Below are 15,979 nucleotides of genomic sequence, written 5' to 3' on the forward strand. Positions count from 1 at the left end.
GGCAACCCTTACCGTAAAAATGTTCTTCCTGATGTCTTACCTAAATCTGCTGTCCATCAGTTTGTGGTCATTGTTCCTAGTTACTCCAAGGGATGTCCTGGTGTGGAAACTTTACAACCTTTGTGGCCAGGGTCAGTAAAACCTGTTTTATATAAGTTGGCAGTGGATGTGGTGGCAAAAGCCAATTAATAAATAAAAGCTAATTTATAGAGTGACATCTTTGTGTGTCTGTTAGCCAGTCTGTCACAGCTCATAATCCATTGTGTTTACTCAGTAACAGCTTGAACAACTCCCCCTCCCCCCCAATAAGGTTATTATCCTGTGTCCCAATCTACAAAAGCTGAACCGACATTTTTAAATGATAACTTTTGACATGAATCGATCTGAAATTAAGACTTATCTGCTGTAAATGGAAAGATACGATAGTCTGCACTCCAAAAAATATAAAATAAGCTATTTATTAGAAACAGGTAAGCTACTCTTTGCCAGTACAAATACAATACATCATCCTTGATGTTCTGAAATGAATATGCTATTGGTAGGTATTTAGAAATATTTTGGGCTAATAATTCTCAGACTAGGAGGGGAACACTGCATTGACCATTCAGCTACTCACTAGTCTATTTTTTATCATATGTAGTTTCCCACATAAATAAGAGTGTTGTTTTTCTAATCACCTGATAGCTGATCATCTAAAACAGAGAACAAAGCTTTTTGTCCAAAATTTAAAATATTTCATCATCCAAACAGAAGAAAAATGATATAGCCTCTAGTACTCTTCCTTGAATGAATTACTAATCATATTTAATTCTTTTAGGTCATATTTACACAATAAATTTACTGTGCCCAGCAGCACTGCCCTTAAGCATGCTGCACTGCTCCAGGCGCACTTTCTCTGAAACCAAAAGCAGTATAGCTGTGTCTGTGCAGCACTTCAGGTGAACTAATTAGTATAGCTGATTGACAGGGTCAGTTCAGCTGCCCATGATGCTGCATAGATCCAGATGAACGACTTCTGATTTCAGAAGCATTTCCCTGAAACAAAACTGCATCCTTGAAGGCAACACTGATGGGCAAAGTAAATTTAATATGTGTACACAGAACCTGAAACTTATACATTCCAATTTTTCCTGAATAGACCATCTGCTCTCAAAAACATTTGCTCTCTGTATCCAGTCTAAGGATTCAAAATCTAGAAACAGTGATTGATGTATGCCCATCTTTATTTCTGTGCTTGCTTTCTACCAGCAAGTTTTACTGCCACAAATATTCACACACATTAAATTGTGAAGACGAAATTTGAAATTTAGATGTCCATGTTTTCATGCCAGATGTGATTGTACTTTTACCTTCTTATGGAAATGAAATTTTATTTTGTAGCTTGATTAAGTCATCACATTTCTGTCAATATATGAAGTAAATAAACAAATAAAAGAATAAAGTTTAAAACACAGTAAATTAGAGCTCGCCAAATCTGCTCATTGCATATTCCATAAAAGATTTTATGTTACAATTGTGTTACATTTGCCATGTTATTTTTTTAACTCTGAAAGTAGGAGACAGGCTGTGGGAGTCAAGGGGTGGAGGATGGGAGGGTAGTGAAATGCTGAATTAGGTCACAAAAGAACATTTTTGATTCCTTAGGTTTTTCTTTAAAGTTTCTTTTATATTTTGTTTTGAGTTCCATAATGACTAATAGCCTAATTAATTTATGTTAAACAACTGCACTTGATAGTTTTTCCTTCCCTTCTTAAAAAGTGACTACTCACACAGTAAATTTTCCTTAAATTTTACAGCTGTAGTTCACTTCATCCCACTAGGTCAGTTTCATTACTGCTAATTAAAAAAGAAAACAAAACAGAAACACATGAATTCTTTTCAAATCATCAACTCTTGCAAAACTAGTCTTGCATCAGGCCAGGCCTCTTTTGATCTGCTATCTGGTACCATGTAAACCAGTACAGTTTATTCCATGGTTGGGTTGTCAGTGACTAAACTGGTGCCCCTGTCCCTGGGCTAGCCTGGGTGACGAGGGTGTGTGGACACCCAGCAGGACTAAAATCAGGACCTGTCAAAGGGTGGATGATCTCTCTGTAAGCCAGCGTCCATCCATACCTGGAGAGGATATGGGTGCTGCCAGGTCACTCTGCCTGACGAATCAACAATGATGCAAAGCAGCTCAGCTAATGTCATCAGAGCGGAAGAGAGTTGTTACAGCATCTAAGGCACCCCAATGGTCAGAGCAGCCTCAGGACTGACTTGACTTGAAAGACTGATCAACACAGTTTTAAGACAAAATATTTGTAGATACTTTTCTGCATTAATCTTAAAAAGCTATAATTTAATCATGGTACTTAAAGACAAGTTCACATTGATTTCAGGAGGCTTTGAATTTGGGCCTTGTAATTTAAGTGTAGCAGAGTTTCCTGATAAAAGGAAATGTGAATAAATGGCCAAATAGTGATTAGTAGTTCTTTCATTATGACTTAATAAACCAGGGCATTACAATCTGCTGACATAGTTTGAGTTAGCATAAACATGTAGCATGTGCTGCTCCATTTTTTTTTCATGGTTTTTTTATTTTTTACCTCTGGTTATCCAGGGGTCAAAAAAAATCAACCCACAGAAAAAAACATTGGAGCAGCGTACACATGGGCAGTGCATACTGCTGAAAAGCAAAGCTGGGGCACCCGGAGCCGCACTGTGGCTTCCAGATAGGCTCTGCCCAGCAGGATTACCACTGCTGCAGCCCCAGGGTGTCCAGGATCCCAGGTAAGGCTGCTGGGGCCAGCCTCCCCAAGCGCCCCCGGGGTAACATGCCAAGCAACAAAGTGCACGTGGCATGGGTGTTGCCCAGAGACAAATAGCTACAGCACAAGGTACATCACTGCTCTGACCTGTAGAGACAGAGCTTATTACAAGCCTTGGTGGACCTGGAAATTATAAAAAACAAATATAAAAGAGAAAGAAAAATATCATTGAAATCCTGGATCTACTGAACTGTATGAAAAATGAACTTATTAGAATTTATTAACTTTAGTTGTATATAATAGGATAAAAAAAGTTTATCTTTTAAAATTAGAATTATAAAAAGAAAAGCAAAATAAACCATGAAAATGCATTTTGAACAAGTGTTGGAAGATCCATCTTAAATACACAGAAGTCAGTTGCAACTTTGCCCTTCAGTCACTGTATTTTATATGTTGTTTGTTTTACAATAGTCAAATAGGTTATATCGTACCTTTCTGAAAACAGGTATAATGTAGATAGGTACTTTAACACCCCCCCCCTAAAAAAACCTCAAAAACAAAAAAACCTCAACTCAAAATTTTTGTGGTTTGATGTCCTTCATCAGTCATTAAATTATATTCAATCATCCTTAAGCTCCAATTGTGGAAATAACGGTGGGCATATGTGCTGTGTTTGGTTTGATTCTGTAGTCTTGATCAGATAATTGCAGAAAGTGAAATATATGACATATAACATGCACTCACCAGGAATACTTTCATTTTATATGGAAAGCAGAACTATATGGATTCATAATAAACTGATGAACCCCCATGAATAAGAGCAAGTTCCAGGAAAAAAATAATTTAAAATATGCTGTTTCAGTGCAGTGTGCTAAACATGCTTCTATTTTTGTTACCAATATAGGAAAAGCAGCTGGATTTCTGGCTAAATAAAATATTTCTGGAGCTCAAATAAAGTTTTAGATTTAGCCAATACTGACTTTTTGAGCAATCAGCAGCATAAAAATTGTAATGTGAAAAAGGTACATGATATGGAGTGAGCTTCAACATTTGAACTCCAAAGCTTTGTAGGGGAAAGAAAGGAGCTGAGGAAAGAGGACAAGAATTGCTTATTCATGTGTGAAATAGTTGAAGTGAAACTCAAACTTTTGACATGCTATTTTTTTTCCCAGGTCCTACTTCTAATCCCAGAAGCACCACAAGCTGAAGCCAACCTGCTACTTGGCTTGCGTGCATAAGCAGATTTTTTTTTAAGACACAGATGTCTGTCACATCTAAGATTAGAAACTGGACCGTAGACTTTTTGAAAACACATTCCTATACCAGATGTTGCACATGTGGTTGACCAGTAACTTCTGGAGGTTATGCCTCCTCCTCATCTATTTCTTTTTTTAGACCACTGTTAAATGTTGAATCGGAGACTGTTTCATTGATTCCCACTGACTGTGGATTTGATTTGGAACCAATTTAATTAATTACACCACCTCCACTATCTAGCAAGTCATATTTTTTTTTAAATCCATGAAGCGCTGCTTTCATTTGTTCTATCGTATTACTACAGCTATCGTTATGCTCCATACAAACCTTATAGTGTTAGGAAAGCCTAACTTCACAAAGAGAACCTTTATTAATAATTATTGTATTTTCTCAAATACCACACACTTCCAAATAAGACAGTTACATTGTTTTGGGAATTCAGAATGAAGAGAAAAAGACATTTTGCAGAGTCAGGGCTGAAAACTGACCACATTCTCCCTCAGACAGCTCACTGGCTGCTATAGGCGAAAGCTAGCTTTAACCCTCCCACAGCTGCAGCTTTTGGCTGCTCAGCTGAAAGCTCTTACAAATTCAGCAGTGACTGAGAGGGTTAAAAATGGTCTGTACCCCAGCTGAATGTTGGTTGGAAAGAACGGAGAGAAGCCGAGGCCCTGACAGTCATTACAACATTTTGATGCTTCTGTTTTGTCACCAGAATCAGCTTTCTTACTTAAGACACATCCCAATTTGGAGGGCTAATGCTTGGAGGGGAAAGGTGCATATGGAATGCAAGTAAAATAATGATGGATTATTATTTCATAGATTTCATAGACATTAGGGCTGGAAGGGACCTCCAGAGATCATCGAGTCCAGCCCCCTGCCCAAAGGGCAGGAAGTCAGCTGGGGTCATAGGATCCCAGCAAGATAAGCATCCAATTTGCTCTTGAAGGTGTTCAATGTAGGTGCTTGAACCACCTCCGCTGGCAGACTGTTCCAGACCTTGGGGGCTCGGACAGTAAAGAAATTCTTCCTTATGTCCAGCCTGAAACGGTCTTGCAGGAGTTTGTGACCGTTCGACCTCATCATCCCTTGGGGCGCTCTGGTGAACAAACATTCCCCCAGATCCTGGTGGTCACCCCTGATAAACTTATAGGTGGCCATCAGATCACCCCTGAGCCTGTGCTTTTCCAGGCTAAAGAGTCCCATGGCTCTCAGCCTGTCCCCGTAAGGTCTGTTTTCCTGACCTCTGATCATGCGCGTGGCTCTCCTCTGGACTCTCTCAAGCTTCTCCACATCCTTTTTGAATTGTGGAGCCCAAAACTGGACGCAGTACTCCAGCTGCGGCCTCACCAAGGCCGAGTACAAGGGGAGAATGACGTCCCGGGATTTGCTCGAGAAGCATCTATGGATGCACGCCAGCATTTTGGTCGCTTTACTAGCCGCAGCATCGCATTGCAGGCTCATGTTCATCTTGTGGTCAATGATGACCCCCAAGTCTTTTTCTTCTGTAGTGCTAACCAACGTAGCACTGCTGAGCCTATAAGGATGCTGCAGGTTTTTCCTCCCAAGGTGGAGAACCTTGCATTTATCCGTGTTAAACACCATGAGGTTCTCGTCTGCCCATTTGCTGAGCTTGTCCAGGTCAGCCTGGATCACCCGCCTATCTTCTGGCGTGGATGCTTTGCCCCAAAGTTTGGTGTCATCGGCGAACTTGGCCAGTCCACTCCTGACTCCAATGTCCACATTGTTAATGAAGATGTTGAACAGTATGGGTCCCAGGACAGAGCCTTGAGGGACCCCACTGGTCACAGGGCACCATGATGAGTGACTGCCATCAATCACAACCCTCTGGGTCCGACCACGAAGCCAATTTCCCAGCCAGCGGATCGTGAATTCTACTTATTATTGTTTTTATTTTATTTTCCCTCCACTACCTGAGATCTTAGGAGGAACATACATACTAATCTGGGTCTAACTTAGAGAAGAGTTTAGAAAGTTATAAAGTTCCTCGTGATTTTAAAACATGCTTATTTATTTTCCTCTCTGAAGGATGCATGGCTCTACAAGACAGCCAATTTTCAGTTTACAGGTAGTGTTATATACTTCTAAAATGCGATCCCGGTACATTATAGACAATTGGTCCTATAAGCATACTTTTCATGCCTGATGTTTTCCCATTTAACTGAACATATCTGTCAGTATTCCTATATTTTCAGTTCATTTTCAGTTCATTATCACTGATGGCCTAGGACGCTTCTTCTAGTCCTATACATGAGTCCTAAGACTTCATAGGTGGGCCTTGGGCCTAAGAGAAGGGAAAACTGGAAGCGTTCACAGACAGATATCCCCCGACTCCCTTATGACAGGGAAGAGGAGAGACTTCTAAGGGCAGGCTGAAAATCAAACAGGAAAAAAATACCCAAACCATCAGATCTAAAGAACTCTTCCTCCTTTTGCTATAACTACTATATCTTATCCTCTGTTCTCATAATCATTATCATTGTAGCACCTACTCTAAGATCTCAATCAAATCTCAGCCCCATTGGGCAGAATATTATGCAAACGTGTAGCTCTACTCCAATAAGTTTAATGTCTAAGGATATAAGTAGTCATTGTTAAATGAAGCTGATCAGCTGTCCTAGGATGTGTTTTGGCACAGTGCCTCTGCTTCACTGGGTGAAACAACATCACCTGTTGTCCCTACCATTGCTCCCATGTGACAATGGCCAACATGTTCTCCTGCTTGCAGCTGCACTCCGGGGAAACTCCAGGGCATCTCCCAAAGCTAGGAAAGCTGGCTCCAGTGTGGTCCCAGGGCTAAGACTGCCAATCAACTGATTAGCAATCCCAGCCCCAGACCATCACTGAATTCTCAGTGGGAGTTGGGGGAATCCCAAATGGGGGAAACAGAGCCAGAGGCACAACGGAAATTTCTACAGCATACAAGATTGGATTCCTGAAGCCCCAGAAGTGCCTGCTCAGGGGAGCTGGAGAAAATGGACAATTCCAGACTGACCACTCTCCCGCTATAAACTTAACTGATGTCTGCCACAAAAAAGTGGCACAAATTGAAACCACCTATAACATGATCACAAGGTTTGGGAATTTCTGATGCAACAAAGTGTGTGGACATGTGTTTGCTTGGCTTTTGCGCCTCCATAAAAATTGTTATACTAGCACAAAGGTGATATCTGTTATCACCCTAAAAGTTTAGGTATATCTAAAATGAAACAAGCAAGCAGCTGGAGGGAATAGGGGAGAGAATAGAGAAACAATAAAGGGGGCTTTACACACAATTTACAAATGCAACAATCTCATCAGAAAGAGCAATCACAGCTCCCTACCTTCCTAGCCATTATGCAGTGACCTGTAAGACTCCAGACAGCGGTGATCTTAAAGAAAGACAAGATAATGGCTTTGTGAATTCTGATGTGCTTCCCCACCTCTCTTAGACATATGACATAACCTCTCTGCATCAATTTTAGCAACAACTTCAAAGCTGAATATATAATAGCTGATGAACAAAATTACTAGTTAGTATTTTTTCCTAATAGTTTTATTTTCTAATAGCATTATTTTCTAATTTTTGGACCGAAATATATTAATTATATAATATACAAAAAGATAGCCAGTTAATAAAAAATATTAATACACTTCATGGATGTGTATGAACATTTTTAAAAAAGGAAAAGAAAATCTTTTCTTTATTCATCTTACAAATAAAGATGATATGCTACTTTTTTCAGATTTCTGAAACTCTCTGATTTTGAATTTAATGTTATTTTTTTATATGATTCTTCTATGACACTGATTCCTATATCTATTTCATTGGAATCAGGTATTATTGTGCCAAAGATGTGTAAAAATAAGTAGTCTGGAAAGAAAAAAAAAGCTCTTTGTCTAACTTTTCAAAGTACTCTGAGAAGCCAAGAAATCCAAATGGCACCATTTGCAGCCCTTTATTTATTTATTCTTATTTCATTCTCCCTGAAGTTTCACAGTCCTCTGCTGGAGAGAAGGAATGAGTCAATAACATTTTATGGGTTTGATTGGGAAATGGAAGCCATTCCTAAGCCTAAATTTCACTGCTTCCCTTAGATATTTATTGTGGGGGGGAAAGGGAGAGAGAATGCTATTTGCTGCCTTGGTGGCCAGGAATAACAGCTGGTATTTTCTATTCTTGAAAGGAATACCAAGGATAGGAATATATGGGGAACTGGTGGTGCAAAAGATTCAGAAATCTGTCTGAGCAGCTGTCACTGCAATGTATGTAGTGCAAATATGCAAAATGTTGCTTTGAGTTGCCAAAGCCTTCAGTGATTTTGGCAGCTTATAGCAATAATGCTGGATGTTCTGGGGATGGCGACAGCAATAAGAGTGCAGTGTATCTCTCTTTTCAGTGTGTAGGAAGATCCTGGATCTTTCATTTTATTGCATGTTTACTGAGGCATTGCCAGCAGGATGGCAGAGGCAAGATCGAGGCACTCATGTGCTTTAGTGACTTCATATATAGCTTGTTCTTTAATTTAATTTAGTTTTGCAGTCAACTAAATATGAAGCAACTGATCAGTTATCATCAAAGGGCTCTAAGAAAGAGACAAGTCTTCAGCTAAAAACGGGGTGTGTGTATGGGGGGGCAGGGGATGACAGGCTCAGAAGAATGGACCAGGTAGGGAAGGAAGCATTTCAGGATTTATTTACATACTTTTTTCAAGAAACAAACTACTCTATGGAATGGTTACATGATGCAGACAAGACTCCTTGTACTCCTGGGGCAATTAATCTTGACACTGAACAGTAACCCTTTGGGCCTTGTACTTGAGTACCTAGGCTATGCTAGAACTGACTATCATTCCTATAGCTTGATAGTTTTGTCATACTTTATGGATAGGGACTTGGTTGATGCCAACACAGTCATGCAATTGTTAGTGCATAGACAGATTTAACCCCCTATATCAACATGCTGTCAACTGGTGACTACAGCCAAAGATTGTAATCTAGATATTAAACGAGTAAAAACAAAGCAAAACTAGATTAGTGGAATGACCACTGTCCCAGTTCTTTTGAAAACTAACCTGTGGGGGAAGCTTTATACTATAATCTTCTCTTTTTTTCTTCCTTAATCCACATATGTCTTATTTAAATCAATACAAAAGGAACCAACACGTCTACAATTTTATTCCTTTCACTAGTACAACATACTGCATGTGGTGCTGTTCATAATAGTTATTAATTATCTATAGTTCAGTAGATTCTGAACAAAAAAAGTGTATGTATATCAAAGGAAAAGTTGCAATTGCTAACAAGATCTCTAACTGCATTTTTTTTAAAGTGAGATATACAAAAATGAAATGTAAAGTAATTTTGGATTTTAGAGAAGTATATTAGAAAACAGCACCTTGTTGAGTTTGGAGAAGGTATGTAGTACCATGATCTGGGGTAATACCTTGTCAGGGAAGACCCTATTCCATATTCAGCAGCAGATAAAAACAAACCAACAAAACCAAATTGTAATAATACATATGGAATTGGGGTTGACATTAATAAGAAACTAAAGTGCCATTATATAAAGCAATGGGTCTCTCTGTTCATATACTGTGTGTAGTTCTACATACTCCAATATACTTCAACTCAAAAATAGTATTACAGAGGATTCAGAAATGGATAACAAAAATATTAGATAGATAGAAAACTATCTTATACAAGGAGACAAATTAGAGGACACAAAATAAAAGGAGATATAATTAAAGTATGCCTTAGAAACAATCCATTAGCATGCATCAGTTATAATCTCTCATTTTTCCCAATCTCCAAATGAGGGGAATAAAAATTATACCTAATAAAAGTCACATTTAGTGTAGATTCAAATAGCTTACTGAACTATGCATTGTTACCTGAATATGATGCTCACAAAAAAGTTAGAGCTCACTGGGGACAAGCAGATGTTTGCCATGACCAGTCTGCAATCACACAGCTTACTTTAAACCGTGTGACTGTAGATGTGGAAGAGCACGTGGGGATGTTCACTGGTGCTGGAACCACACTGGGAACCTGGTGTAAGTAACTCGGGATAGAGGGAGGTATGGATAGAATTCCGAGAGGCTAGCAGGTCCAATAAGGGGGTGGCGGACAGATATTGGTAGGTCCATAGCGGGGCACTGCCCAACCTGGGGTTGGGGAGTCTGGGAGCTAAAAGTATCCTGTTTGGATGGGGTGGGGCAGGGGCAGTAAGAAAAGCATAGCTTCAGGGTTGGGGTGAACACAACAGCTGTGTACTTTGAATGTGTGCAGACATTCACTAGATTGGGCTAACCCATTTTCAGTGCAATGTATTTCAGTGGATGGGTCAGTGTGGTGTATAAGTCAAACCCATTTTTCTGATCCAAAAAGTTAGGAATTTCATAGATCCAGTGTGTATGTTGACCTAACTTTTGGGATCAGAAATATGGGGTCGGCTTATACCAACCCCTGCATGCCCTCACTGTGGGCCAGGTGCCCAGGCCCACAGTGGACATGTGCTGCAGCACTGCTTGCAGGGGATGGTACCAGGCTCGGCTGGTATGGCCCCACCTCCTGCAAGCATCACAGCCTGAGCCATGCCAGCTGAGCACTGAGCCTGGCCCCGCCCACTGTGAGTGGCACTGCCAGGTGCCAAACTCAGAACCATCCCCTGTGAGTACGCTAGGCTTGGTGCTTGAGTGGTGTGGCCAGGCTCAGTGCTTGACTGGTGCAGTCTCGTTCCCTGCTAGTGGTGATGGACTCAGCACTCAGCTGGTGTGGCGTGGCCCAGGCAGCACTGCTTGCAAGGGATGGGGCACACCAGCTGAGCACTGAGCCCAGCCCTGTCCCAAGCCCTGTCCCCTGCAAGCAGCTCTGGGTTTGGCACTTGGCTGGTGCACTCCCATCCCTTGCAAGTGGCACTGTCTGGGTTGTGCCAGCTGAGTACTGAGCCCTGCACCATTCACAGGGGACAGTGATACAGTATATAAGTAGTTGTTGAGAATTAAAAATTGGACATCAAACCTTGACTTATACACTGTGAAATATGGTAATGTTCATGATGAGTGGTCACTCCTTAAGGGTGCAATCCTTGAAACACAAGCAAAATCCATTCCAGCCCATAGGAAAGGTAGGAATGGGGCTGGGCGACCCCCTTGGCCCAATAGGGAACTCATGAATCTCCTGTATCTGAAAAGAGAAGTATATATGGGATGAAAGTCAGGAAACATCACTAAGGAGGAGTATTCAGCACTGGCCCATACGCATAAGGAGTGAACTAGGAAAGCCAAGGCTGAAACCAAACTCAAGCTGGCTACAATAATCAAGGACAATAAAAAGTCCTTCTTCAGATATGTGGAAAGTCAGAGAAAAACAAAAGCAATACTGCACAGCTGCTGAACCAAATGGGGCAGCTGATAAGTGACACCCAGGAAAAAGCTAACTTCCTTAGTGATTATTTTGTGTTGGTTTCCACCAGACCAAGGGGATCACTCTGCCTGACAAGATGCAGGATTACCATGGTAAGGGCAAACATACACCCATCTTTGGTGAAGATCTTATGAGGCTTGAGAGGCTGGACACCTTGAGAGGCTGAGAGGCTGAACACCTTGAGAGGCTGGACATCCACAAATCAGCTGGCCTGGATGGAATGCACCCACGACTGCTAAAGGAGCTGGCTGACTTTGTAGCACAGCCAATGGTGAGGGTATTTCAGAATTAATTGTGGTGCTTGGGAGAGGTTCCTGAAGATTGGAAGGGGGCCAATGTGATACCTATCTCTAAGAAATGGAGGAAGGAAGATCCAGGGAACTACAGACCAATCAGTTTGATCTCAATCCCTGGAAAGATTTTGAAAAAAATCATCAAAGAAACCATTAACAGCAGGCTAACAGATGTCAACATTCTAAGACATAGCTACCATGGCTTCATTGTGGGTAGGTCTTGCCAGGCCAACCTCATTTCCTTCTATGACAAAGTGATGCATCACCTGGAGAAGAGGTTGATATAATATATTTGGACTTCAAAAAAGGATATAACTTGATGTCCTCATGGTAAAATTGGGGAACTATGGCCTCAACAACCTTGCAGTTTGTTGGCTGGGGAACTGGCTCCATGGATTGACTATAAGAGTGATAGTCAATGGAACTGAATCAACATGGCGCATGGTGACCAGTGGCCTTCCCCAGGTGTCCATACTCGGACCAGTACTCTTTAATGTATTTATAAATTATCTGGATTCTGGTGTCAGAAGCGGACTGGCTAAGTTTGCTGATGACACCAAACTATGGGGAAGTGTGGTCACACTAAAGGATAGGCTGGTGATTTAGGCCAACCTGGACAGGCTCACAAGGTGAGCAGATGAAAACCTGATGGCATTCAACATGGAGAAATGCAAGGTGTTCCACCTTGGGAGAAGAAACCCACATCATACTTATAGGCTTGGCAGTCCTACACTTGCTAGCACCATGACTGAAAGAGACTTGGGGGTCATGATTGATGACAAGATGAACATTAGCCACCAATGCACAGCCAGGAAAGCAAACAAAACTCTGTCTTGCATCTACCGATGCATCTCAAGCAAGACCCAAGAAGTCATCCTCCTGCTGTACTCGGCCTTAGTGAGGCTGTGGCTGGAGTACTGCATCCAATTACAGGCTCCTCACTTTAGAAACGATGTGGAGAAACTTGAGAGAGTCATGTGCATAATTACAAGACAAGAGAGAAGGCCTTATGAGGAGAGGCTGAGAGCCGTGGGACTCTTCAGCCTGGAGAAGCAAAGGCTTAGGGATGACTTGGTGACAGCAAATAAGTATATAAGGGGTGTGCACCAGGAACTGGGAGAATGCCTGTTCATCAAGGCACCCCAGGGGAAGATAAGTTTGAATGGTCACAAACTCCTGGAAGACCATTTTGGGCTGGACATAAGGAAAAACTTATTTACCTTCTGAGTCCCTAGAGCCTGGAATAGTCTCCCCCAGAAGTGGAGTAAGCACCTACTCTGAATACTTTTAAGAAACACCTGGATGCCTATTCTTCTGGGATCATTTGACCCCAGCTGACTTCTTGCCCCTTGGGCAGGGGGCTGGACCTGATGATCTTGCAAGGTCCATTCCAGTCCTAATGTCTATGAACTCTATGAGATCTATGAAACTTAGCTCACCTCTTCAGGTGATCTAATTAGGGTTGGGCCTGCTATTACTTGCCCTGTTTAACCTTTCTGAACACCTACACAGATCAGCATTTAGATCAATCTAAACCTAGTTATGTGGATCTTGCACTGCAGCTCAGGACAGCAATATTCAACACCCTAAGCAGAGCCATTTGAAACTGAGCCTGCCAATTGGTTTCAGGAATGTTCTTGAGTAGCTCTTCCCCTGCTGCCCAACAGACTGGCCTCAGTTTGTGTGTAGCTTTCATCCATGTGACTTTCCTGGTTCCTGCTCCTGCTTCTGCATTCTTGTCTGCATACCCAGTCTCTGAACTTTGAAACCCTAGTTTGAGTTCAGTCTGCTTCCTGATATCTGCTTCTGGTAATTCCCTGCCTCAGCACATGAACCCCGGTTTGACTTTGGCTCACTTCCTGACATCTAGTTCTGGTAATCCCTCTGGCTCAGTGCATGAGCCCAAATTTAACTTCAGCCTGCCCCCTAACTATAGATGCTGGTAACATCCCTAGCTGGAACCACTTTGCCAAATACCCCTGTGGACCTTGACTAATCTAAATGTAATGTCTGCACATGTTCATCCAGACATTTTCTCAGGAAATTCAGTGACTGTTTCATAGCTCTAGCAGAGGATTGACACAAGCAATCTGATCTTTATTTTTGGTTCTGCCGTTGACTGATGTTTGGTTCTTGGCATGTTACTTAATGGTTGAGTTTTCAATAATGACTACTTCTAAATGGCTCATTTTTTGGGTGCCTATCCAACACCAATGACTCTATTTAAAAATGTTAGTGTAAATCCTTCTGTGCTGAAATTTCTATAAAATGAAGTAAATATTATCTATCAGACAGAAATGTGTTGAGGCTTAATCCATTTGCAATAGGTTTTTAGATGTGAGGTGTTATAGAAGAATAAAATATTTTGTGATTTAGGAAGAACTTTGTTGCATTTGTCCAGGATGTTGAACCAGATGACCCTTGAGGTCCCATCTAACTCTGTAATTCCATACTACTACTTTAATGAGATATTATAAACAGATTCAGAAAGATGTATTTTCCATTGTATTTGTAGAGCTTTTGAATAGGTTTATCTTCTTTTTGCAACAATTTGTCTGAAATAAATATTCAGTTTCCACAAATTCTTAGCTTAGAAGATAATTATGGGAATCTTGATACCCACTCAGTGTGTACATGCATCTTCTACCAGTGTTCATGGGAATTATGCTCTCATCAAAATAGACTCTACCCCTTTGTCTGTACTTTCCATTCTTAGAGACATTCAGCCTACAATTCATTATAAGTGTTACAACAAATAGCCGTGTTAAAAACTAACAGCAAACATTACAAACAAATTATATCTTCAAAATAGAATGGTGCATATTACCTATTTTAAGGACACAATTTGTTTTTAAGTGTGTATTTTAAAGAGTGAGAGATGTTTTCTTTTTGTGGATGTACATGCATGGCTTATTTTCACATTGGCAAAGTTACCAGACTTCAATTAAAATTTAATTTTCAAGTTCTTGAATATAATAGGTCTTGCATAAATTTAAGGTCTTATGTAAGCGAGATAACCATAAAGAAATAAAATTACTTACTTCAGTCACTTATACAGGATAATTTCTTAGCAATCAAGCCTTTACTTTCTAAAGGTATAGTTTTATGATTCATATTTAATTTATTGCAATTTCTTTTGTCCTTTCCTTTTTCTCAAGTTTTTTCATACCAGGACTTTCTTCTGTTCTTTCTATCAAAATGAGATCTAGATATGACCTCTTCCTAACGATCATTAATGTTTGCATGCTGCTTAACTGTTAGTGGCCCTGTAGCAGGGAGTCACAATCTGTCCCATGTGAATGAGCCTGTGGATGAGCTGATGCCAGAGCTTTGTTGGCTAGGTTCAGTTAAACAGAGATGCGGCCCCTTTATACTTGGCATATGAGAATGACGTAGAGGGTGTACAAAACTTAAAGGATGCTGAGCTTCCAGGTGGGGAGAAAAAACTCCCAACTTCAGATAATAAAGGACATACCCTTGGAAAGGGGGCCAGGACCAGGTACAGAAACTTACGTAGGCTGATGCAGAGGCGCTGGTGGATAAATGCTGGAGCAGCAATTCCTAGAAGGCGACATTGAACAATGATGGTTTTGCTGGTATTCGTTGGGGTGCTGGTGGTGTAAGACTTTCTGGACCTGCGGAAGAAAAGATGGTGAGAGACAGAGAGAGGGAGATTGTTTCAGACAGGAACTGTAAGTAAAGAGTCAAGTTCCAACCAAGGGGCAGGATGTGAGCCGGGCAGTGAGGACCCTGATCAGGGAGGACTGTAATTTCTGGGCAGCAGTCAGCCTCAGACAACGAGACAGTCTGATCGCTGACTGAGGTGGGGCTGGACCCATGCTGTGAGTATTAACAGTGTGGGAAAGCATCTCTGATGGGAACACAGATTGTGATGGGGGAATTATGAGTTGGCAAAGTGTGACCAGTGACTTTTGGGATTGTAGTTAAAAGACCCCAGGGCATTGTAGATGGGGCAACAAGAAGCTGCCCTTGAAGTGGAGTCCCAGAAAGAGGGAAACTTGTTAAAGAATACCAACTTCTTACCTTAAATTATTATTTTGGTTTGCAATTATTATAATTGGAGAAAGAGGCCTAAGGACTGGTAATCATCCTTGACAGAGTACCTAACTTCAAAGAGTGAACAAGAACCCAATTGAGGGTTCTGTTAATTTAACCAGTGCTGTTGAGATCCGAGGGTGGAGATGGATGCAGTGTAGGGTAAGGTGGAGCCACGTACTTTGACCCTGACAC

This window comes from Crocodylus siamensis, chromosome 3 (genome assembly GCF_052110815.1).
Source record: "Crocodylus siamensis isolate JL-2025a chromosome 3, ASM5211081v1, whole genome shotgun sequence".
In the NCBI taxonomy this organism is placed as follows: Eukaryota; Metazoa; Chordata; order Crocodylia; family Crocodylidae; genus Crocodylus; species Crocodylus siamensis.